This window comes from Hyla sarda, chromosome 8 (genome assembly GCF_029499605.1).
Source record: "Hyla sarda isolate aHylSar1 chromosome 8, aHylSar1.hap1, whole genome shotgun sequence".
Lineage (NCBI taxonomy): Eukaryota > Metazoa > Chordata > Amphibia > Anura > Hylidae > Hyla > Hyla sarda.
The window spans coordinates 115293496-115318304 of record NC_079196.1 but is presented as its reverse complement, the minus strand read 5'-3'; the positions used below and the strand labels follow the sequence as shown (position 1 = coordinate 115318304).

Sequence of the window (24809 nt, the reverse complement as noted above, 5' to 3'; positions counted from 1 at the left end):
TGAAAATTAACAGTATAAACCTGCATCATTTTGGACTCTGGTATTTGCTGAATCCGGGTGACCTGACAATCGATGGTGGTGCCGCTGGTGATTCTGGCCTTCTTGGAATCTGTTGGGCCTATGTGTTAGCTCACACATCACTTGGGTATCCATGGTAACTACCACAACATGGTCATCTGCAGTTTACATCTAGCCCGTGGCATTGAATGGCATTTTAAAAGTGCTAAGGGTCCTGGTGCAATAATCCTCCCATGAGGATCAGCCTCAACGGCTTTGTAGATTGCACTCATGTCAGCAACTCCATATACATTTTTTTTTCTTCATGCTTCTTTCTTCATCCTTTTTTCTTTCTGTCATTCAGACTTTCATTCATTCGATCTCTCTCACTCACTTGCTTTAACTCATTTGTTCTCACTCACTCACTCACTCACTCAATCACTCACTCACTCATTCACTCTCACTCACTCTCACTCTCTCACTCACTCGCTCACTAAGTCAGTCTCTCTCTCTCTCTCTCTCTCTTTTTCTTTTTATATATATTTTTTTCCGTCTTCTTCTTCTTCTTCTTCTTCAGACCCTGTCATAGCACTAATGCCTTTCCAATACCACCAGCAGATGGAGACACTCCATTGCAACATTGGTTGTGAGCAGCAGTTTCTAAAAACAAATGCCTCATGGCGGATTTCCCATCCATCAATGGATGGTAAATTTTGTTTTTATCATTCACTGACCACAGAAACCAATGCATGGTCAAGCAACAGCAATGACACACCCTTGTGTATAGGCATGAGACCCTCATGTCATTTAACAGGATTCAGCACCACCCACAAGACAGCTACCTGTCATGTCATGTCAAACCTGCACAGGTGTGCTAGATTATTATTATTTAGTTTTATTTTATTTTTTTACACCAATCAGTGTGCAAACATGGTCATTAAAACGCTAAATGAATAGACGTTCATAAACCAGTCAGTGCAACTCATCATTTTGGTCTCCAATTCTCAAACTCAAATTCTCACCCACGGAGGATTAAATGAGAATCTTTCTTGTTTAACACTGGAATGGGGTGGTGCACTGTTCACTACCCGAAGATACTGCCACATCGGGTCAATGCATAGGGCGACAGAAGCAAGCTTCCAAATCAGCTCCCTTTCTCAAAAATCCATTTAATTTATGGTCCCCAGATAGGGAAAGTATGTATCAGTATGTGCTCACAAGTCACCCAAGTGCAAGTATTCACACCAAAAAAAACGTGCCTCAGGATGCGATTTGTCGCAAGATCCTTTCTTTTTTTACACTTGATCTAAGCCAAAAGGCCTAGAGGGGATAACCGGGAAAGGGGTGGACCCAACCATGTCCCCTTCATGAGCACTCACATTACTCATAGGAATGGAAGGAAGGCTGGCAGCCAACCAGCCTCCCATACACTTTCTGGGTGGGTGGCAGTCAGCCACCCATACATACATACAGCACAGGCTAAACCCACATCATCACTTAAAAAAAGGACAGGCGACCATTGCACTCTGATGGAGCATTTAGCAATGCAATCCATAGCCTGGCTTTTGCCTGAACCCCCATCACTCCTCCTCTTGCATATAAGACAATATTTCAGATCTGCATATGAAAACAACACGCCTACCTTTGTTGCACATAGCTGCCTGCCTGTCTCTAGTTACCCCACTGGCTGTAGCTGCGTCCCTTCCGACATGGAATAACACCAACTGTAACGATAAACTGAAAATTAACAGTATAAACCTGCATCATTTTGGACTCTGGTATTTGCTGAATCCGGGTGACCTGACAATCGATGGTGGTGCCGCTGGTGATTCTGGCCTTCTTGGAATCTGTTGGGCCTATGTGTTAGCTCACACATCACTTGGGTATCCATGGTAACTACCACAACATGGTCATCTGCAGTTTACATCTAGCCCGTGGCATTGAATGGCATTTTAAAAGTGCTAAGGGTCCTGTTGCAATAATCCTCCCATGAGGATCAGCCTCAAAGGCTTTGTAGATTGCACTCATGTCAGCAACTCCATATACATTTTTTTTTCTTCATGCTTCTTTCTTCATCCTTTTTTCTTTCTGTCATTCAGACTTTCATTCATTCGATCTCTCTCACTCACTTGCTTTAACTCATTTGTTCTCACTCACTCACTCACTCACTCAATCACTCACTCACTCATTCACTCTAACTCACTCTCACTCTCTCACTCACTCGCTCACTAAGTCAGTCTCTCTCTCTCTCTCTCTTTTTCTTTTTATATATATTTTTTTCCGTCTTCTTCTTCTTCTTCTTCTTCTTCTTCAGACCCTGTCATAGCACTAATGCCTTTCCAATACCACCAGCAGATGGAGACACTCCATTGCAACATTGGTTGTGAGCAGCAGTTTCTAAAAACAAATGCCTCATGGCGGATTTCCCATCCATCAATGGATGGTAAATTTTGTTTTTATCATTCACTGACCACAGAAACCAATGCATGGTCAAGCAACAGCAATGACACACCCTTGTGTATAGGCATGAGACCCTCATGTCATTTAACAGGATTCAGCACCACCCACAAGACAGCTACCTGTCATGTCATGTCAAACCTGCACAGGTGTGCTAGATTATTATTATTTAGTTTTATTTTATTTTTTTACACCAATCAGTGTGCAAACATGGTCATTAAAACGCTAAATGAATAGACGTTCATAAACCAGTCAGTGCAACTCATCATTTTGGTCTCCAATTCTCAAACTCAAATTCAAACCCACGGAGTATTAAATGAGAATCTTTCTTGTTTAACACTGGAATGGGGTGGTGCACTGTTCACTACCCGAAGATACTGCCACATCGGGTCAATGCATAGGGCGACAGAAGCAAGCTTCCAAATCAGCTCCCTTTCTCAAAAATCCATTTAATTTATGGTCCCCAGATAGGGAACGTATGTATCAGTATGTGCTCACAAGTCACCCAAGTGCAAGTATTCACACAAAAAAAAACGTGCCTCAGGATGCGATCTGTCGCAAGATCCTTTCTTTTTTTACACTTGATCTAAGCCAAAAGGCCTAGAGGGGATAACCGGGAAAGGGGTGGACCCAACCATGTCCCCTTCATGAGCACTCACATTACTCATAGGAATGGAAGGAAGGCTGGCAGCCAACCAGCCTCCCATACACTTTCTGGGTGGGTGGCAGTCAGCCACCCATACATACATACAGCACAGGCTAAACCCACATCATCACTTAAAAAAAGGACAGGCGACCATTGCACTCTGATGGAGCATTTAGCAATGCAATCCATAGCCTGGCTTTTGCCTGAACCCCCATCACTCCTCCTCTTGCATATAAGACAATATTTCAGATCTGCATATGAAAACAACACGCCTACCTTTGTTGCACATAGCTGCCTGCCTGTCTCTAGTTACCCCACTGGCTGTAGCTGCGTCCCTTCCGACATGGAATAACACCAACTGTAACGATAAACTGAAAATTAACAGTATAAACCTGCATCATTTTGGACTCTGGTATTTGCTGAATCCGGGTGACCTGACAATCGATGGTGGTGCCGCTGGTGATTCTGGCCTTCTTGGAATCTGTTGGGCCTATGTGTTAGCTCACACATCACTTGGGTATCCATGGTAACTACCACAACATGGTCATCTGCAGTTTACATCTAGCCCGTGGCATTGAATGGCATTTTAAAAGTGCTAAGGGTCCTGGTGCAATAATCCTCCCATGAGGATCAGCCTCAACGGCTTTGTAGATTGCACTCATGTCAGCAACTCCATATACATTTTTTTTTCTTCATGCTTCTTTCTTCATCCTTTTTTCTTTCTGTCATTCAGACTTTCATTCATTCGATCTCTCTCACTCACTTGCTTTAACTCATTTGTTCTCACTCACTCACTCACTCAATCACTCACTCACTCATTCACTCTCACTCACTCTCACTCTCTCACTCACTCGCTCACTAAGTCAGTCTCTCTCTCTCTCTTTTTCTTTTTATATATATTTTTTTCCGTCTTCTTCTTCTTCTTCTTCTTCTTCTTCTTCAGACCCTGTCATAGCACTAATGCCTTTCCAATACCACCAGCAGATGGAGACACTCCATTGCAACATTGGTTGTGAGCAGCAGTTTCTAAAAACAAATGCCTCATGGCGGATTTCCCATCCATCAATGGATGGTAAATTTTGTTTTTATCATTCACTGACCACAGAAACCAATGCATGGTCAAGCAACAGCAATGACACACCCTTGTGTATAGGCATGAGACCCTCATGTCATTTAACAGGATTCAGCACCACCCACAAGACAGCTACCTGTCATGTCATGTCAAACCTGCACAGGTGTGCTAGATTATTATTATTTAGTTTTATTTTATTTTTTTACACCAATCAGTGTGCAAACATGGTCATTAAAACGCTAAATGAATAGACGTTCATAAACCAGTCAGTGCAACTCATCATTTTGGTCTCCAATTCTCAAACTCAAATTCTCACCCACGGAGGATTAAATGAGAATCTTTCTTGTTTAACACTGGAATGGGGTGGTGCACTGTTGACTACCCGAAGATACTGCCACATCGGGTCAATGCATAGGGCGACAGAAGCAAGCTTCCAAATCAGCTCCCTTTCTCAAAAATCCATTTAATTTATGGTCCCCAGATAGGGAACGTATGTATCAGTATGTGCTCACAAGTCACCCAAGTGCAAGTATTCACACAAAAAAAAAAGGGCCTCAGGATGCGATCTGTCGCAAGATCCTTTCTTTTTTTACACTTGATCTAAGCCAAAAGGCCTAGAGGGGATAACCGGGAAAGGGGTGGACCCAACCATGTCCCCTTCATGAGCACTCACATTACTCATAGGAATGGAAGGAAGGCTGGCAGCCAACCAGCCTCCCATACACTTTCTGGGTGGGTGGCAGTCAGCCACCCATACATACATACAGCACAGGCTAAACCCACATCATCACTTAAAAAAAGGACAGGCAACCATTGCACTCTGATGGAGCATTTAGCAATGCAATCCATAGCCTGGCTTTTGCCTGAACCCCCATCACTCCTCCTCTTGCATATAAGACAATATTTCAGATCTGCATATGAAAACAACACGCCTACCTTTGTTGCACATAGCTGCCTGCCTGTCTCTAGTTACCCCACTGGCTGTAGCTGCGTCCCTTCCGACATGGAATAACACCAACTGTAACGATAAACTGAAAATTAACAGTATAAACCTGCATCATTTTGGACTCTGGTATTTGCTGAATCCGGGTGACCTGACAATCGATGGTGGTGCCGCTGGTGATTCTGGCCTTCTTGGAATCTGTTGGGCCTATGTGTTAGCTCACACATCACTTGGGTATCCATGGTAACTACCACAACATGGTCATCTGCAGTTTACATCTAGCCCGTGGCATTGAATGGCATTTTAAAAGTGCTAAGGGTCCTGGTGCAATAATCCTCCCATGAGGATCAGCCTCAAAGGCTTTGTAGATTGCACTCATGTCAGCAACTCCATATACATTTTTTTTTCTTCATGCTTCTTTCTTCATCCTTTTTTCTTTCTGTCATTCAGACTTTCATTCATTCGATCTCTCTCACTCACTTGCTTTAACTCATTTGTTCTCACTCACTCACTCACTCACTCAATCACTCACTCACTCATTCACTCTAACTCACTCTCACTCTCTCACTCACTCGATCACTAAGTCAGTCTCTCTCTCTCTCTCTCTCTTTTTCTTTTTATATATATTTTTTTCCGTCTTCTTCTTCTTCTTCTTCTTCTTCTTCAGACCCTGTCATAGCACTAATGCCTTTCCAATACCACCAGCAGATGGAGACACTCCATTGCAACATTGGTTGTGAGCAGCAGTTTCTAAAAACAAATGCCTCATGGCGGATTTCCCATCCATCAATGGATGGTAAATTTTGTTTTTATCATTCACTGACCACAGAAACCAATGCATGGTCAAGCAACAGCAATGACACACCCTTGTGTATAGGCATGAGACCCTCATGTCATTTAACAGGATTCAGCACCACCCACAAGACAGCTACCTGTCATGTCATGTCAAACCTGCACAGGTGTGCTAGATTATTATTATTTAGTTTTATTTTATTTTTTTACACCAATCAGTGTGCAAACATGGTCATTAAAACGCTAAATGAATAGACGTTCATAAACCAGTCAGTGCAACTCATCATTTTGGTCTCCAATTCTCAAACTCAAATTCAAACCCACGGAGGATTAAATGAGAATCTTTCTTGTTTAACACTGGAATGGGGTGGTGCACTGTTCACTACCCGAAGATACTGCCACATCGGGTCAATGCATAGGGCGACAGAAGCAAGCTTCCAAATCAGCTCCCTTTCTCAAAAATCCATTTAATTTATGGTCCCCAGATAGGGAACGTATGTATCAGTATGTGCTCACAAGTCACCCAAGTGCAAGTATTCACACAAAAAAAAAAGGGCCTCAGGATGCGATCTGTCGCAAGATCCTTTCTTTTTTTACACTTGATCTAAGCCAAAAGGCCTAGAGGGGATAACCGGGAAAGGGGTGGACCCAACCATGTCCCCTTCATGAGCACTCACATTACTCATAGGAATGGAAGGAAGGCTGGCAGCCAACCAGCCTCCCATACACTTTCTGGGTGGGTGGCAGTCAGCCACCCATACATACATACAGCACAGGCTAAACCCACATCATCACTTAAAAAAAGGACAGGCGACCATTGCACTCTGATGGAGCATTTAGCAATGCAATCCATAGCCTGGCTTTTGCCTGAACCCCCATCACTCCTCCTCTTGCATATAAGACAATATTTCAGATCTGCATATGAAAACAACACGCCTACCTTTGTTGCACATAGCTGCCTGCCTGTCTCTAGTTACCCCACTGGCTGTAGCTGCGTCCCTTCCGACATGGAATAACACCAACTGTAACGATAAACTGAAAATTAACAGTATAAACCTGCATCATTTTGGACTCTGGTATTTGCTGAATCCGGGTGACCTGACAATCGATGGTGGTGCCGCTGGTGATTCTGGCCTTCTTGGAATCTGTTGGGCCTATGTGTTAGCTCACACATCACTTGGGTATCCATGGTAACTACCACAACATGGTCATCTGCAGTTTACATCTAGCCCGTGGCATTGAATGGCATTTTAAAAGTGCTAAGGGTCCTGGTGCAATAATCCTCCCATGAGGATCAGCCTCAAAGGCTTTGTAGATTGCACTCATGTCAGCAACTCCATATACATTTTTTTTTCTTCATGCTTCTTTCTTCATCCTTTTTTCTTTCTGTCATTCAGACTTTCATTCATTCGATCTCTCTCACTCACTTGCTTTAACTCATTTGTTCTCACTCACTCACTCACTCACTCAATCACTCACTCACTCATTCACTCTCACTCACTCTCACTCTCTCACTCACTCGCTCACTAAGTCAGTCTCTCTCTCTCTCTCTCTTTTTCTTTTTATATATATTTTTTTCCGTCTTCTTCTTCTTCTTCTTCTTCAGACCCTGTCATAGCACTAATGCCTTTCCAATACCACCAGCAGATGGAGACACTCCATTGCAACATTGGTTGTGAGCAGCAGTTTCTAAAAACAAATGCCTCATGGCGGATTTCCCATCCATCAATGGATGGTAAATTTTGTTTTTATCATTCACTGACCACAGAAACCAATGCATGGTCAAGCAACAGCAATGACACACCCTTGTGTATAGGCATGAGACCCTCATGTCATTTAACAGGATTCAGCACCACCCACAAGACAGCTACCTGTCATGTCATGTCAAACCTGCACAGGTGTGCTAGATTATTATTATTTAGTTTTATTTTATTTTTTTACACCAATCAGTGTGCAAACATGGTCATTAAAACGCTAAATGAATAGACGTTCATAAACCAGTCAGTGCAACTCATCATTTTGGTCTCCAATTCTCAAACTCAAATTCAAACCCACGGAGTATTAAATGAGAATCTTTCTTGTTTAACACTGGAATGGGGTGGTGCACTGTTCACTACCCGAAGATACTGCCACATCGGGTCAATGCATAGGGCGACAGAAGCAAGCTTCCAAATCAGCTCCCTTTCTCAAAAATCCATTTAATTTATGGTCCCCAGATAGGGAACGTATGTATCAGTATGTGCTCACAAGTCACCCAAGTGCAAGTATTCACACAAAAAAAAACATGCCTCAGGATGCGATCTGTCGCAAGATCCTTTCTTTTTTTACACTTGATCTAAGCCAAAAGGCCTAGAGGGGATAACCGGGAAAGGGGTGGACCCAACCATGTCCCCTTCATGAGCACTCACATTACTCATAGGAATGGAAGGAAGGCTGGCAGCCAACCAGCCTCCCATACACTTTCTGGGTGGGTGGCAGTCAGCCACCCATACATACATACAGCACAGGCTAAACCCACATCATCACTTAAAAAAAGGACAGGCGACCATTGCACTCTGATGGAGCATTTAGCAATGCAATCCATAGCCTGGCTTTTGCCTGAACCCCCATCACTCCTCCTCTTGCATATAAGACAATATTTCAGATCTGCATATGAAAACAACACGCCTACCTTTGTTGCACATAGCTGCCTGCCTGTCTCTAGTTACCCCACTGGCTGTAGCTGCGTCCCTTCCGACATGGAATAACACCAACTGTAACGATAAACTGAAAATTAACAGTATAAACCTGCATCATTTTGGACTCTGGTATTTGCTGAATCCGGGTGACCTGACAATCGATGGTGGTGCCGCTGGTGATTCTGGCCTTCTTGGAATCTGTTGGGCCTATGTGTTAGCTCACACATCACTTGGGTATCCATGGTAACTACCACAACATGGTCATCTGCAGTTTACATCTAGCCCGTGGCATTGAATGGCATTTTAAAAGTGCTAAGGGTCCTGGTGCAATAATCCTCCCATGAGGATCAGCCTCAACGGCTTTGTAGATTGCACTCATGTCAGCAACTCCATATACATTTTTTTTTCTTCATGCTTCTTTCTTCATCCTTTTTTCTTTCTGTCATTCAGACTTTCATTCATTCGATCTCTCTCACTCACTTGCTTTAACTCATTTGTTCTCACTCACTCACTCACTCACTCAATCACTCACTCACTCATTCACTCTCACTCACTCTCACTCTCTCACTCACTCGCTCACTAAGTCAGTCTCTCTCTCTCTCTTTTTCTTTTTATATATATTTTTTTCCGTCTTCTTCTTCTTCTTCTTCTTCTTCTTCTTCTTCAGACCCTGTCATAGCACTAATGCCTTTCCAATACCACCAGCAGATGGAGACACTCCATTGCAACATTGGTTGTGAGCAGCAGTTTCTAAAAACAAATGCCTCATGGCGGATTTCCCATCCATCAATGGATGGTAAATTTTGTTTTTATCATTCACTGACCACAGAAACCAATGCATGGTCAAGCAACAGCAATGACACACCCTTGTGTATAGGCATGAGACCCTCATGTCATTTAACAGGATTCAGCACCACCCACAAGACAGCTACCTGTCATGTCATGTCAAACCTGCACAGGTGTGCTAGATTATTATTATTTAGTTTTATTTTATTTTTTTACACCAATCAGTGTGCAAACATGGTCATTAAAACGCTAAATGAATAGACGTTCATAAACCAGTCAGTGCAACTCATCATTTTGGTCTCCAATTCTCAAACTCAAATTCTCACCCACGGAGGATTAAATGAGAATCTTTCTTGTTTAACACTGGAATGGGGTGGTGCACTGTTGACTACCCGAAGATACTGCCACATCGGGTCAATGCATAGGGCGACAGAAGCAAGCTTCCAAATCAGCTCCCTTTCTCAAAAATCCATTTAATTTATGGTCCCCAGATAGGGAACGTATGTATCAGTATGTGCTCACAAGTCACCCAAGTGCAAGTATTCACACAAAAAAAAAAGGGCCTCAGGATGCGATCTGTCGCAAGATCCTTTCTTTTTTTACACTTGATCTAAGCCAAAAGGCCTAGAGGGGATAACCGGGAAAGGGGTGGACCCAACCATGTCCCCTTCATGAGCACTCACATTACTCATAGGAATGGAAGGAAGGCTGGCAGCCAACCAGCCTCCCATACACTTTCTGGGTGGGTGGCAGTCAGCCACCCATACATACATACAGCACAGGCTAAACCCACATCATCACTTAAAAAAAGGACAGGCGACCATTGCACTCTGATGGAGCATTTAGCAATGCAATCCATAGCCTGGCTTTTGCCTGAACCCCCATCACTCCTCCTCTTGCATATAAGACAATATTTCAGATCTGCATATGAAAACAACACGCCTACCTTTGTTGCACATAGCTGCCTGCCTGTCTCTAGTTACCCCACTGGCTGTAGCTGCGTCCCTTCCGACATGGAATAACACCAACTGTAACGATAAACTGAAAATTAACAGTATAAACCTGCATCATTTTGGACTCTGGTATTTGCTGAATCCGGGTGACCTGACAATCGATGGTGGTGCCGCTGGTGATTCTGGCCTTCTTGGAATCTGTTGGGCCTATGTGTTAGCTCACACATCACTTGGGTATCCATGGTAACTACCACAACATGGTCATCTGCAGTTTACATCTAGCCCGTGGCATTGAATGGCATTTTAAAAGTGCTAAGGGTCCTGGTGCAATAATCCTCCCATGAGGATCAGCCTCAAAGGCTTTGTAGATTGCACTCATGTCAGCAACTCCATATACATTTTTTTTTCTTCATGCTTCTTTCTTCATCCTTTTTTCTTTCTGTCATTCAGACTTTCATTCATTCGATCTCTCTCACTCACTTGCTTTAACTCATTTGTTCTCACTCACTCACTCACTCACTCAATCACTCACTCACTCATTCACTCTAACTCACTCTCACTCTCTCACTCACTCGATCACTAAGTCAGTCTCTCTCTCTCTCTCTCTTTTTCTTTTTATATATATTTTTTTCCGTCTTCTTCTTCTTCTTCTTCTTCTTCTTCAGACCCTGTCATAGCACTAATGCCTTTCCAATACCACCAGCAGATGGAGACACTCCATTGCAACATTGGTTGTGAGCAGCAGTTTCTAAAAACAAATGCCTCATGGCGGATTTCCCATCCATCAATGGATGGTAAATTTTGTTTTTATCATTCACTGACCACAGAAACCAATGCATGGTCAAGCAACAGCAATGACACACCCTTGTGTATAGGCATGAGACCCTCATGTCATTTAACAGGATTCAGCACCACCCACAAGACAGCTACCTGTCATGTCATGTCAAACCTGCACAGGTGTGCTAGATTATTATTATTTAGTTTTATTTTATTTTTTTACACCAATCAGTGTGCAAACATGGTCATTAAAACGCTAAATGAATAGACGTTCATAAACCAGTCAGTGCAACTCATCATTTTGGTCTCCAATTCTCAAACTCAAATTCAAACCCACGGAGTATTAAATGAGAATCTTTCTTGTTTAACACTGGAATGGGGTGGTGCACTGTTCACTACCCGAAGATACTGCCACATCGGGTCAATGCATAGGGCGACAGAAGCAAGCTTCCAAATCAGCTCCCTTTCTCAAAAATCCATTTAATTTATGGTCCCCAGATAGGGAACGTATGTATCAGTATGTGCTCACAAGTCACCCAAGTGCAAGTATTCACACAAAAAAAAAAGGGCCTCAGGATGCGATCTGTCGCAAGATCCTTTCTTTTTTTACACTTGATCTAAGCCAAAAGGCCTAGAGGGGATAACCGGGAAAGGGGTGGACCCAACCATGTCCCCTTCATGAGCACTCACATTACTCATAGGAATGGAAGGAAGGCTGGCAGCCAACCAGCCTCCCATACACTTTCTGGGTGGGTGGCAGTCAGCCACCCATACATACATACAGCACAGGCTAAACCCACATCATCACTTAAAAAAAGGACAGGCGACCATTGCACTCTGATGGAGCATTTAGCAATGCAATCCATAGCCTGGCTTTTGCCTGAACCCCCATCACTCCTCCTCTTGCATATAAGACAATATTTCAGATCTGCATATGAAAACAACACGCCTACCTTTGTTGCACATAGCTGCCTGCCTGTCTCTAGTTACCCCACTGGCTGTAGCTGCGTCCCTTCCGACATGGAATAACACCAACTGTAACGATAAACTGAAAATTAACAGTATAAACCTGCATCATTTTGGACTCTGGTATTTGCTGAATCCGGGTGACCTGACAATCGATGGTGGTGCCGCTGGTGATTCTGGCCTTCTTGGAATCTGTTGGGCCTATGTGTTAGCTCACACATCACTTGGGTATCCATGGTAACTACCACAACATGGTCATCTGCAGTTTACATCTAGCCCGTGGCATTGAATGGCATTTTAAAAGTGCTAAGGGTCCTGGTGCAATAATCCTCCCATGAGGATCAGCCTCAAAGGCTTTGTAGATTGCACTCATGTCAGCAACTCCATATACATTTTTTTTTCTTCATGCTTCTTTCTTCATCCTTTTTTCTTTCTGTCATTCAGACTTTCATTCATTCGATCTCTCTCACTCACTTGCTTTAACTCATTTGTTCTCACTCACTCACTCACTCACTCACTCAATCACTCACTCACTCATTCACTCTCACTCACTCTCACTCTCTCACTCACTCGCTCACTAAGTCAGTCTCTCTCTCTCTCTCTCTTTTTCTTTTTATATATATTTTTTTCCGTCTTCTTCTTCTTCTTCTTCTTCTTCTTCAGACCCTGTCATAGCACTAATGCCTTTCCAATACCACCAGCAGATGGAGACACTCCATTGCAACATTGGTTGTGAGCAGCAGTTTCTAAAAACAAATGCCTCATGGCGGATTTCCCATCCATCAATGGATGGTAAATTTTGTTTTTATCATTCACTGACCACAGAAACCAATGCATGGTCAAGCAACAGCAATGACACACCCTTGTGTATAGGCATGAGACCCTCATGTCATTTAACAGGATTCAGCACCACCCACAAGACAGCTACCTGTCATGTCATGTCAAACCTGCACAGGTGTGCTAGATTATTATTATTTAGTTTTATTTTATTTTTTTACACCAATCAGTGTGCAAACATGGTCATTAAAACGCTAAATGAATAGACGTTCATAAACCAGTCAGTGCAACTCATCATTTTGGTCTCCAATTCTCAAACTCAAATTCTCACCCACGGAGGATTAAATGAGAATCTTTCTTGTTTAACACTGGAATGGGGTGGTGCACTGTTGACTACCCGAAGATACTGCCACATCGGGTCAATGCATAGGGCGACAGAAGCAAGCTTCCAAATCAGCTCCCTTTCTCAAAAATCCATTTAATTTATGGTCCCCAGATAGGGAACGTATGTATCAGTATGTGCTCACAAGTCACCCAAGTGCAAGTATTCACACAAAAAAAAAACCTGCCTCAGGATGCGATCTGTCGCAAGATCCTTTCTTTTTTTACACTTGATCTAAGCCAAAAGGCCTAGAGGGGATAACCGGGAAAGGGGTGGACCCAACCATGTCCCCTTCATGAGCACTCACATTACTCATAGGAATGGAAGGAAGGCTGGCAGCCAACCAGCCTCCCATACACTTTCTGGGTGGGTGGCAGTCAGCCACCCATACATACATACAGCACAGGCTAAACCCACATCATCACTTAAAAAAAGGACAGGCGACCATTGCACTCTGATGGAGCATTTAGCAATGCAATCCATAGCCTGGCTTTTGCCTGAACCCCCATCACTCCTCCTCTTGCATATAAGACAATATTTCAGATCTGCATATGAAAACAACACGCCTACCTTTGTTGCACATAGCTGCCTGCCTGTCTCTAGTTACCCCACTGGCTGTAGCTGCGTCCCTTCCGACATGGAATAACACCAACTGTAACGATAAACTGAAAATTAACAGTATAAACCTGCATCATTTTGGACTCTGGTATTTGCTGAATCCGGGTGACCTGACAATCGATGGTGGTGCCGCTGGTGATTCTGGCCTTCTTGGAATCTGTTGGGCCTATGTGTTAGCTCACACATCACTTGGGTATCCATGGTAACTACCACAACATGGTCATCTGCAGTTTACATCTAGCCCGTGGCATTGAATGGCATTTTAAAAGTGCTAAGGGTCCTGGTGCAATAATCCTCCCATGAGGATCAGCCTCAACGGCTTTGTAGATTGCACTCATGTCAGCAACTCCATATACATTTTTTTTTCTTCATGCTTCTTTCTTCATCCTTTTTTCTTTCTGTCATTCAGACTTTCATTCATTCGATCTCTCTCACTCACTTGCTTTAACTCATTTGTTCTCACTCACTCACTCACTCACTCAATCACTCACTCACTCATTCACTCTCACTCACTCTCACTCTCTCACTCACTCGCTCACTAAGTCAGTCTCTCTCTCTCTCTCTCTCTCTTTTTCTTTTTATATATATTTTTTTCCGTCTTCTTCTTCTTCTTCTTCTTCTTCTTCTTCTTCTTCAGACCCTGTCATAGCACTAATGCCTTTCCAATACCACCAGCAGATGGAGACACTCCATTGCAACATTGGTTGTGAGCAGCAGTTTCTAAAAACAAATGCCTCATGGCGGATTTCCCATCCATCAATGGATGGTAAATTTTGTTTTTATCATTCACTGACCACAGAAACCAATGCATGGTCAAGCAACAGCAATGACACACCCTTGTGTATAGGCATGAGACCCTCATGTCATTTAACAGGATTCAGCACCACCCACAAGACAGCTACCTGTCATGTCATGTCAAACCTGCACAGGTGTGCTAGATTATTATTATTTAGTTTTATTTTATTTTTTTACACCAATCAGTGTGCAAACATGGTCATTAAAACGCTAAATGAATAGACGTTCATAAACCAGTCAGTGCAACTCATCATTTTGGTCTCCAATTCTCAAACTCAAATTCTCACCCACGGAGGATTAAATGAGAATCTTTCTTGTTTAACACTGGAATGGGGTGGTGCACTGTTCACTACCCGAAGATACTGCCACATCGGGTCAATGCATAGGGCGACAGAAGCAAGCTTCCAAATCAGCTCCCTTTCTCAAAAATCCATTTAATTTATGGTCCCCAGATAGGGAACGTATGTATCAGTATGTGCTCACAAGTCACCCAAGTGCAAGTATTCACACAAAAAAAAACGTGCCTCAGGATGCGATCTGTCGCAAGATCCTTTCTTTTTTTACACTTGATCTAAGCCAAAAGGCCTAGAGGGGATAACCGGGAAAGGGGTGGACCAAACCATGTCCCCTTCATGAGCACTCACATTACTCATAGGAATGGAAGGAAGGCTGGCAGCCAACCAGCCTCCCATACACTTTCTGGGTGGGTGGCAGTCAGCCACCCATACATACATACAGCACAGGCTAAACCCACATCATCACTTAAAAAAAAGACAGGCGACCATTGCACTCTGATGGAGCATTTAGCAATGCAATCCATAGCCTGGCTTTTGCCTGAACCCCCATCACTCCTCCTCTTGCATATAAGACAATATTTCAGATCTGCATATGAAAACAACACGCCTACCTTTGTTGCACATAGCTGCCTGCCTGTCTCTAGTTACCCCACTGGCTGTAGCTGCGTCCCTTCCGACATGGAATAACACCAACTGTAACGATAAACTGAAAATTAACAGTATAAACCTGCATCATTTTGGACTCTGGTATTTGCTGAATCCGGGTGACCTGACAATCGATGGTGGTGCCGCTGGTGATTCTGGCCTTCTTGGAATCTGTTGGGCCTATGTGTTAGCTCACACATCACTTGGGTATCCATGGTAACTACCACAACATGGTCATCTGCAGTTTACATCTAGCCCGTGGCATTGAATGGCATTTTAAAAGTGCTAAGGGTCCTGGTGCAATAATCCTCCCATGAGGATCAGCCTCAACGGCTTTGTAGATTGCACTCATGTCAGCAACTCCATATACATTTTTTTTTCTTCATGCTTCTTTCTTCATCCTTTTTTCTTTCTGTCATTCAGACTTTCATTCATTCGATCTCTCTCACTCACTTGCTTTAACTCATTTGTTCTCACTCAATCACTCACTCACTCATTCACTCTCACTCGCTCTCACTCTCTCACTCACTCGCTCACTAAGTCAGTCTCTCTCTCTCTCTCTCTCTCTTTTTCTTTTTATATATATTTTTTTCCGTCTTCTTCTTCTTCTTCTTCTTCAGACCCTGTCATAGCACTAATGCCTTTCCAATACCACCAGCAGATGGAGACACTCCATTGCAACATTGGTTGTGAGCAGCAGTTTCTAAAAACAAATGCCTCATGGCGGATTTCCCATCCATCAATGGATGGTAAATTTTGTTTTTATCATTCACTGACCACAGAAACCAATGCATGGTCAAGCAACAGCAATGACACACCCTTGTGTATAGGCATGAGACCCTCATGTCATTTAACAGGATTCAGCACCACCCACAAGACAGCTACCTGTCATGTCATGTCAAACCTGCACAGGTGTGCTAGATTATTATTATTTAGTTTTATTTTATTTTTTTACACCAATCAGTGTGCAAACATGGTCATTAAAAAGCTAAATGAATAGACGTTCATAAACCAGTCAGTGCAACTCATCATTTTGGTCTCCAATTCTCAAACTCAAATTCTCACCCACGGAGGATTAAATGAGAATCTTTCTTGTTTAACACTGGAATGGGGTGGTGCACTGTTCACTACCCGAAGATACTGCCACATCGGGTCAATGCATAGGGCGACAGAAGCAAGCTTCCAAATCAGCTCCCTTTCTCAAAAATCCATTTAATTTATGGTCCCCAGATAGGGAAAGTATGTATCAGTATGTGCTCACAAGTCACCCAAGTGCAAGTATTCACACAAAAAAAAACGTGCCTCAGGATGCGATCTGTCGCAAGATCCTTTCTTTTTTTACACTTGATCTAAGCCAAAAGGCCTAGAGGGGATAACCGGGAAAGGGGTGGACCCAACCATGTCCCCTTCATGAGCACTCACATTACTCATAGGAATGGAAGGAAGGCTGGCAGCCAACCAGCCTCCCATACACTTTCTGGGTGGGTGGCAGTCAGCCACCCATACATACATACAGCACAGGCTAAACCCACATCATCACTTAAAAAAAGGACAGGCGACCATTGCACTCTGATGGAGCATTTAGCAATGCAATCCATAGCCTGGCTTTTGCCTGAACCCCCATCACTCCTCCTCTTGCATATAAGACAATATTTCAGATCTGCATATGAAAACAACACGCCTACCTTTGTTGCACATAGCTGCCTGCCTGTCTCTAGTTACCCCACTGGCTGTAGCTGCGTCCCTTCCGACATGGAATAACACCAACTGTAACGATAAACTGAAAATTAACAGTATAAACCTGCATCATTTTGGACTCTGGTATTTGCTGAATCCGGGTGACCTGACAATCGATGGTGGTGCCGCTGGTGATTCTGGCCTTCTTGGAATCTGTTGGGACTATGTGTTAGCTCACACATCACTTGGGTATCCATGGTAACTACCACAACATGGTCATCTGCAGTTTACATCTAGCCCGTGGCATTGAATGGCATTTTAAAAGTGCTAAGGGTCCTGGTGCAATAATCCTCCCATGAGGATCAGCCTCAATGGCTTTGTAGATTGCACTCATGTCAGCAACTCCATATACATTTTTTTTTCTTCATGCTTCTTTCTTCATCCTTTTTTCTTTCTGTCATTCAGACTTTCATTCATTGGATCTCTCTCACTCACTTGCTTTAACTCATTTGTTCTCACTCACTCACTCACTCACTCAATCACTCACTCATTCACTCTCACTCACTCTCACTCTCTCACTCACTCGCTCACTAAGTCAGTCTCTCTCTCTCTCTCTCTCTCTTTTTCTTTTTATATATATTTTTTTCCGTCTTCTTCTTCTTCTTCTTCTTCTTCAGACCCTGTCATAGCACTAATGCCTTTCCAATACCACCAGCAGATGGAGACACTCCATTGCAACATTGGTTGTGAGCAGCAGTTTCTAAAAACAAATGCCTCATGGCGGATTTCCCATCCATCAATGGATGGTAAATTTTGTTTTTATCATTCACTGACCACAGAAACCAATGCATGGTCAAGCAACAGCAATGACACACCCTTGTGTATAGGCATGAGACCCTCATGTCATTTAACAGGATTCAGCACCACCCACAAGACAGCTACCTGTCATGTCATGTCAAACCTGCACAGGTGTGCTAGATTATTATTATTTAGTTTTATTTTATTTTTTTACACCAATCAGTGTGCAAACATGGTCATTAAAACGCTAAATGAATAGACGTTCATAAACCAGTCAGTGCAACTCATCATTTTGGTCTCCAATTCTCAAACTCAAATTCTCACCCACGGAGGATTAAATGAGAATCTTTCTTGTTTAACACTGGAATGGGGTGGTGCACTGTTCACTACCCGAAGATACTGCCACATCGGGTCAATGCATAGGGCGACAGAAGCAAGCTTCCAAATCAGCTCCCTTTCTCAAAAATCCATTTAATTTATGGTCCCCAGATAGGGAACGTATGTATCAGTATGTGCTCACAAGTCACCCAAGTGCAAGTATTCACACAAAAAAAACCGTGCCTCAGGATGCGATCTGTCGCAAGATCCTTTCTTTTTTTACACTTGATCTAAGCCAAAAGGCCTAGAGGGGATAACCGGGAAAGGGGTGGACCCAACCATGTCCCCTTCATGAGCACTCACATTACTCATAGGAATGGAAGGAAGGCTGGCAGCCAACCAGCCTCCCATACACTTTCTGGGTGGGTGGCAGTCAGCCACCCATACATACATACAGCACAGGCTAAACCCACATCATCACTTAAAAAAAGGACAGGCGACCATTGCACTCTGATGGAGCATTTAGCAATGCAATCCATAGCCTGGCTTTTGCCTGAACCCCCATCACTCCTCCTCTTGCATATAAGACAATATTTCAGATCTGCATATGAAAACAACACGCCTACCTTTGTTGCACATAGCTGCCTGCCTGTCTCTAGTTACCCCACTGGCTGTAGCTGCGTCCCTTCCGACATGGAATAACACCAACTGTAACGATAAACTGAAAATTAACAGTATAAACCTGCATCATTTTGGACTCTGGTATTTGCTGAATCCGGGTGACCTGACAATCGATGGTGGTGCCGCTGGTGATTCTGGCCTTCTTGGAATCTGTTGGGCCTATGTGTTAGCTCACACATCACTTGGGTATCCATGGTAACTACCACAACATGGTCATCTGCAGTTTACATCTAGCCCGTGGCATTGAATGGCATTTTAAAAGTGCTAAGGGTCCTGGTGCAATAATCCTCCCATGAGGATCAGCCTCAACGGCTTTGTAGATTGCACTCATGTCAGCAACTCCATATACATTTTTTTTTCTTCATGCTTCTTTCTTCATCCTTTTTTCTTTCTGTCATTCAGACTTTCATTCATTCGATCTCTCTCACTCACTTGCTTTAACTCATTTGTTCTCACTCACTCACTCACTCACTCAATCACTCACTCACTCATTCACTCTCACTCACTCTCACTCTCTCACTCACTCGCTCACTAAGTCAGTCTCTCTCTCTCTCTCTCTCTCTTTTTCTTTTTATATATATTTTTTTCCGTCTTCTTCTTCTTCTTCTTCTTCTTCAGACCCTGTCATAGCACTAATGCCTTTCCAATACCACCAGCAGATGGAGACACTCCATTGCAACATTGGTTGTGAGCAGCAGTTTCTAAAAACAAATGCCTCATGGCGGATTTCCCATCCATCAATGGATGGTAAATTTTGTTTTTATCATTCACTGACCACAGAAACCAATGCATGGTCAAGCAACAGCAATGACACACCCTTGTGTATAGGCATGAGACCCTCATGTCATTTAACAGGATTCAGCACCACCCACAAGACAGCTACCTGTCATGTCATGTCAAACCTGCACAGGTGTGCTAGATTATTATTATTTAGTTTTATTTTATTTTTTTACACCAATCAGTGTGCAAACATGGTCATTAAAACGCTAAATGAATAGACGTTCATAAACCAGTCAGTGCAACTCATCATTTTGGTCTCCAATTCTCAAACTCAAATTCTCACCCACGGAGGATTAAATGAGAATCTTTCTTGTTTAACACTGGAATGGGGTGGTGCACTGTTCACTACCCGAAGATACTGCCACATCGGGTCAATGCATAGGGCGACAGAAGCAAGCTTCCAAATCAGCTCCCTTTCTCAAAAATCCATTTAATTTATGGTCCCCAGATAGGGAAAGTATGTATCAGTATGTGCTCACAAGTCACCCAAGTGCAAGTATTCACACAAAAAAAAACGTGCCTCAGGATGCGATCTGTCGCAAGATCCTTTCTTTTTTTACACTTGATCTAAGCCAAAAGGCCTAGAGGGGATAACCGGGAAAGGGGTGGACCCAACCATGTCCCCTTCATGAGCACTCACATTACTCATAGGAATGGAAGGAAGGCTGGCAGCCAACCAGCCTCCCATACACTTTCTGGGTGGGTGGCAGTCAGCCACCCATACATACATACAGCACAGGCTAAACCCACATCATCACTTAAAAAAAGGACAGGCGACCATTGCACTCTGATGGAGCATTTAGCAATGCAATCCATAGCCTGGCTTTTGCCTGAACCCTCATCACTCCTCCTCTTGCATATAAGACAATATTTCAGATCTGCATATGAAAACAACACGCCTACCTTTGTTGCACATAGCTGCCTGCCTGTCTCTAGTTACCCCACTGGCTGTAGCTGCGTCCCTTCCGACATGGAATAACACCAACTGTAACGATAAACTGAAAATTAACAGTATAAACCTGCATCATTTTGGACTCTGGTATTTGCTGAATCCGGGTGACCTGACAATCGATGGTGGTGCCGCTGGTGATTCTGGCCTTCTTGGAATCTGTTGGGCCTATGTGTTAGCTCACACATCACTTGGGTATCCATGGTAACTACCACAACATGGTCATCTGCAGTTTACATCTAGCCCGTGGCATTGAATGGCATTTTAAAAGTGCTAAGGGTCCTGGTGCAATAATCCTCCCATGAGGATCAGCCTCAACGGCTTTGTAGATTGCACTCATGTCAGCAACTCCATATACATTTTTTTTTCTTCATGCTTCTTTCTTCATCCTTTTTTCTTTCTGTCATTCAGACTTTCATTCATTCGATCTCTCTCACTCACTTGCTTTAACTCATTTGTTCTCACTCACTCACTCACTCAATCACTCACTCACTCATTCACTCTCACTCACTCTCACTCTCTCACTCACTCGCTCACTAAGTCAGTCTCTCTCTCTCTCTCTCTTTTTCTTTTTATATATATTTTTTTCCGTCTTCTTCTTCTTCTTCTTCTTCTTCTTCAGACCCTGTCATAGCACTAATGCCTTTCCAATACCACCAGCAGATGGAGACACTCCATTGCAACATTGGTTGTGAGCAGCAGTTTCTAAAAACAAATGCCTCATGGCGGATTTCCCATCCATCAATGGATGGTAAATTTAGTTTTTATCATTCACTGACCACAGAAACCAATGCATGGTCAAGCAACAGCAATGACACACCCTTGTGTATAGGCATGAGACCCTCATGTCATTTAACAGGATTCAGCACCACCCACAAGACAGCTACCTGTCATGTCATGTCAAACCTGCACAGGTGTGCTAGATTATTATTATTTAGTTTTATTTTATTTTTTTACACCAATCAGTGTGCAAACATGGTCATTAAAACGCTAAATGAATAGACGTTCATAAACCAGTCAGTGCAACTCATCATTTTGGTCTCCAATTCTCAAACTCAAATTCAAACCCACGGAGTATTAAATGAGAATCTTTCTTGTTTAACACTGGAATGGGGTGGTGCACTGTTCACTACCCGAAGATACTGCCACATCGGGTCAATGCATAGGGCGACAGAAGCAAGCTTCCAAATCAGCTCCCTTTCTCAAAAATCCATTTAATTTATGGTCCCCAGATAGGGAAAGTATGTATCAGTATGTGCTCACAAGTCACCCAAGTGCAAGTATTCACACAAAAAAAAACGTGCCTCAGGATGCGATCTGTCGCAAGATCCTTTCTTTTTTTACACTTGATCTAAGCCAAAAGGCCTAGAGGGGATAACCGGGAAAGGGGTGGACCCAACCATGTCCCCTTCATGAGCACTCACATTACTCATAGGAATGGAAGGAAGGCTGGCAGCCAACCAGCCTCCCATACACTTTCTGGGTGGGTGGCAGTCAGCCACCCATACATACATACAGCACAGGCTAAACCCACATCATCACTTAAAAAAAGGACAGGCGACCATTGCACTCTGATGGAGCATTTAGCAATGCAATCCATAGCCTGGCTTTTGCCTGAACCCTCATCACTCCTCCTCTTGCATATAAGACAATATTTCAGATCTGCATATGAAAACAACACGCCTACCTTTGTTGCACATAGCTGCCTGCCTGTCTCTAGTTACCCCACTGGCTGTAGCTGCGTCCCTTCCGACATGGAATAACACCAACTGTAACGATAAACTGAAAATTAACAGTATAAACCTGCATCATTTTGGACTCTGGTATTTGCTGAATCCGGGTGACCTGACAATCGATGGTGGTGCCGCTGGTGATTCTGGCCTTCTTGGAATCTGTTGGGCCTATGTGTTAGCTCACACATCACTTGGGTATCCATGGTAACTACCACAACATGGTCATCTGCAGTTTACATCTAGCCCGTGGCATTGAATGGCATTTTAAAAGTGCTAAGGGTCCTGGTGCAATAATCCTCCCATGAGGATCAGCCTCAACGGCTTTGTAGATTGCACTCATGTCAGCAACTCCATATACATTTTTTTTTCTTCATGCTTCTTTCTTCATCCTTTTTTCTTTCTGTCATTCAGACTTTCATTCATTCGATCTCTCTCACTCACTTGCTTTAACTCATTTGTTCTCACTCACTCACTCACTCAATCACTCACTCACTCATTCACTCTCACTCACTCTCACTCTCTCACTCACTCGCTCACTAAGTCAGTCTCTCTCTCTCTCTCTCTTTTTCTTTTTATATATATTTTTTTCCGTCTTCTTCTTCTTCTTCTTCTTCTTCTTCAGACCCTGTCATAGCACTAATGCCTTTCCAATACCACCAGCAGATGGAGACACTCCATTGCAACATTGGTTGTGAGCAGCAGTTTCTAAAAACAAATGCCTCATGGCGGATTTCCCATCCATCAATGGATGGTAAATTTAGTTTTTATCATTCACTGACCACAGAAACCAATGCATGGTCAAGCAACAGCAATGACACACCCTTGTGTATAGGCATGAGACCCTCATGTCATTTAACAGGATTCAGCACCACCCACAAGACAGCTACCTGTCATGTCATGTCAAACCTGCACAGGTGTGCTAGATTATTATTATTTAGTTTTATTTTATTTTTTTACACCAATCAGTGTGCAAACATGGTCATTAAAACGCTAAATGAATAGACGTTCATAAACCAGTCAGTGCAACTCATCATTTTGGTCTCCAATTCTCAAACTCAAATTCAAACCCACGGAGTATTAAATGAGAATCTTTCTTGTTTAACACTGGAATGGGGTGGTGCACTGTTCACTACCCGAAGATACTGCCACATCGGGTCAATGCATAGGGCGACAGAAGCAAGCTTCCAAATCAGCTCCCTTTCTCAAAAATCCATTTAATTTATGGTCCCCAGATAGGGAACGTATGTATCAGTATGTGCTCACAAGTCACCCAAGTGCAAGTATTCACACAAAAAAAAACGTGCCTCAGGATGCGATCTGTCGCAAGATCCTTTCTTTTTTTACACTTGATCTAAGCCAAAAGGCCTAGAGGGGATAACCGGGAAAGGGGTGGACCCAACCATGTCCCCTTCATGAGCACTCACATTACTCATAGGAATGGAAGGAAGGCTGGCAGCCAACCAGCCTCCCATACACTTTCTGGGTGGGTGGCAGTCAGCCACCCATACATACATACAGCACAGGCTAAACCCACATCATCACTTAAAAAAAGGACAGGCGACCATTGCACTCTGATGGAGCATTTAGCAATGCAATCCATAGCCTGGCTTTTGCCTGAACCCCCATCACTCCTCCTCTTGCATATAAGACAATATTTCAGATCTGCATATGAAAACAACACGCCTACCTTTGTTGCACATAGCTGCCTGCCTGTCTCTAGTTACCCCACTGGCTGTAGCTGCGTCCCTTCCGACATGGAATAACACCAACTGTAACGATAAACTGAAAATTAACAGTATAAACCTGCATCATTTTGGACTCTGGTATTTGCTGAATCCGGGTGACCTGACAATCGATGGTGGTGCCGCTGGTGATTCTGGCCTTCTTGGAATCTGTTGGGACTATGTGTTAGCTCACACATCACTTGGGTATCCATGGTAACTACCACAACATGGTCATCTGCAGTTTACATCTAGCCCGTGGCATTGAATGGCATTTTAAAAGTGCTAAGGGTCCTGGTGCAATAATCCTCCCATGAGGATCAGCCTCAACGGCTTTGTAGATTGCACTCATGTCAGCAACTCCATATACATTTTTTTTTCTTCATGCTTCTTTCTTCATCCTTTTTTCTTTCTGTCATTCAGACTTTCATTCATTCGATCTCTCTCACTCACTTGCTTTAACTCATTTGTTCTCACTCACTCACTCACTCACTCACTCAATCACTCACTCACTCATTCACTCTCACTCACTCTCACTCTCTCACTCACTCGCTCACTAAGTCAGTCTCTCT

General features: G+C 43.3%; 14 pseudogenes; all 14 read right to left on the bottom strand.

Moving 5' to 3' along the window:
• Positions 1-1064: 1064 nt before the first annotated feature.
• LOC130289294 (U2 spliceosomal RNA) lies at positions 1065-1328 on the bottom strand (annotated as a pseudogene).
• A 1473-nt stretch (positions 1329-2801) lies between these two features.
• Positions 2802-3065, bottom strand: LOC130286754 (U2 spliceosomal RNA; annotated as a pseudogene).
• Positions 3066-4533: 1468 nt separating this feature from the next.
• On the bottom strand, positions 4534-4797 carry LOC130287719 (U2 spliceosomal RNA; annotated as a pseudogene).
• Positions 4798-6272: 1475 nt separating this feature from the next.
• On the bottom strand, positions 6273-6536 carry LOC130289709 (U2 spliceosomal RNA; annotated as a pseudogene).
• A 1467-nt stretch (positions 6537-8003) lies between these two features.
• Positions 8004-8267, bottom strand: LOC130287647 (U2 spliceosomal RNA; annotated as a pseudogene).
• Positions 8268-9742: 1475 nt separating this feature from the next.
• Positions 9743-10006, bottom strand: LOC130287718 (U2 spliceosomal RNA; annotated as a pseudogene).
• A 1473-nt stretch (positions 10007-11479) lies between these two features.
• LOC130289698 (U2 spliceosomal RNA) lies at positions 11480-11743 on the bottom strand (annotated as a pseudogene).
• A 1477-nt stretch (positions 11744-13220) lies between these two features.
• Positions 13221-13485, bottom strand: LOC130288209 (U2 spliceosomal RNA; annotated as a pseudogene).
• A 1486-nt stretch (positions 13486-14971) lies between these two features.
• LOC130286753 (U2 spliceosomal RNA) lies at positions 14972-15235 on the bottom strand (annotated as a pseudogene).
• A 1455-nt stretch (positions 15236-16690) lies between these two features.
• LOC130289301 (U2 spliceosomal RNA) lies at positions 16691-16954 on the bottom strand (annotated as a pseudogene).
• A 1470-nt stretch (positions 16955-18424) lies between these two features.
• On the bottom strand, positions 18425-18688 carry LOC130287702 (U2 spliceosomal RNA; annotated as a pseudogene).
• Positions 18689-20162: 1474 nt separating this feature from the next.
• On the bottom strand, positions 20163-20426 carry LOC130289299 (U2 spliceosomal RNA; annotated as a pseudogene).
• Positions 20427-21895: 1469 nt separating this feature from the next.
• LOC130289298 (U2 spliceosomal RNA) lies at positions 21896-22159 on the bottom strand (annotated as a pseudogene).
• Positions 22160-23628: 1469 nt separating this feature from the next.
• On the bottom strand, positions 23629-23892 carry LOC130286752 (U2 spliceosomal RNA; annotated as a pseudogene).
• Positions 23893-24809: the final 917 nt, after the last annotated feature.